The sequence below is a fragment of the Oncorhynchus masou genome, unplaced genomic scaffold, assembly GCF_036934945.1.
Source record: "Oncorhynchus masou masou isolate Uvic2021 unplaced genomic scaffold, UVic_Omas_1.1 unplaced_scaffold_7501, whole genome shotgun sequence".
NCBI classification, from domain to species: domain Eukaryota; kingdom Metazoa; phylum Chordata; class Actinopteri; order Salmoniformes; family Salmonidae; genus Oncorhynchus; species Oncorhynchus masou.
The window spans coordinates 1,345-2,820 of NW_027013962.1; the positions used below are offsets into that span (position 1 = coordinate 1,345).

General features: G+C 41.5%; 1 long non-coding RNA gene across 1 annotated transcript; it reads right to left on the bottom strand.

The window, feature by feature from the left end:
* Positions 1 to 827: 827 nt before the first annotated feature.
* LOC135537323 (uncharacterized) lies at positions 828 to 1,273 on the bottom strand. Its single transcript, XR_010455191.1, has 3 exons — positions 1,243 to 1,273; positions 1,049 to 1,075; positions 828 to 882 (listed from the first exon to the last, which is right to left on the bottom strand). It is a non-coding gene; the product is annotated as an uncharacterized LOC135537323 (long non-coding RNA).
* Positions 1,274 to 1,476: the final 203 nt, after the last annotated feature.

The window sequence follows — 1,476 nt, forward strand, 5'->3', positions numbered from 1 at the left end:
ACCACTGTGACTGACCCAAAATTAAGGAAAGCTTTGACTATGTACAGACTCAGCGAGCATAGCCTTGCTATTGAGAAAGGCCGCCGTAGGCAGACATTGCTCTCAAGAGAAGACAGGCTATGTGCTCACTGCCCAATGTACAAAATGAGGTGGAAACTGAGCTGCACTTCCTAACCTCCTGCCCAATGTATGACCATATTAGAGAGACATATTTCCCTCAGATTACACAGATCCACAAAGAATTAAAAACAAATCCAATTTTGAAAAACTCCCATATCTACTGGGTGAAATCTCCACAGTGTGCCATCAGAGCAGCAAGATTTGTGACCTGTTGCCACGAGAAAAGGCAACCAGTGAAGAACACGCAACATTGTAAATACAACCCATATCTATGCTTATTTATTTTATCTTCGTCCTTTACCATTTGCACATTGTAAAAACACTGTATATATATATATAATACGACATTTGTAATGTCTTTATTGTTTTGAAACTTCTGTATGTGTGATGTCTACTGTTAATTTTTATTGTTTATTTCACTTTATATTATATACCTTACTGCTTTGGCACAAAGCACATGTGTTTCCCATGCCAATAAAGCCCCTTGAATTGAATTGAATTGATATGAGAGGCAGGGACAGACAGAAAGAGAGAGAGATATGAGAGGCAGGGACAGACAGAAAGAGAGAGAGATATGAGAGGCAGGGACAGACAGAAAGAGAGAGAGATATGAGAGGCAGGGACAGACAGAAAGAGAGAGAGATATGAGAGGCAGGGACGGCCGGAAAGAGAGAGAAGATAATAAAGAAGGTGTGTTAGCATCATCACCTTTGACCCTGGGGGTCCCTGTGGTCCTGCGTATCCTGCTTCACCATCTTCACCCTGAGAGTGCACAGGGGTCAACAAAGGTCAATACTCCAGCTCTTGACCTTCACTGCATACATAGGCATCTGCAGGTATAAACTTCACGCACTTAAAGTATGTTTATATATGCTTATATGTGTATCACTGTGCTATGTGTAGTGTGAGTAGGAACTTGGAGACTTACTGGCTTTCCAGGTGAACCTGCTTGGCCCTGTGAATGACAGAGATGTAATTGGTGTATCTTCTCCAAACTGTAACTGCTAGTGCACAAAACTAAATAACACTCACTCTAGGTACAGTACTATATAACATGCTTGTGTAGTAGTAAACAGTCAAAAACACAGAGAAACATTAAATGTGTATAACAATCAGACTCACCTCCATACCATCACGACCAGGGAAACCCTGTGGAGAGCAGAGCAGAAAACACACATCAGGATTGCCATAAATATTGTGTATTCTGAGGAATAACCACTAGAGGTCAGTGCTCTATCAACTCAATAGAGAGGTTATGGTTAGGTGCCTGCTATCATGCTATGTACAGTATGTTGAGCTGTTTTTGGCTCCATCTACCCAGAGCCATATGCACTGAGTGCAAAACATTAGGAACAC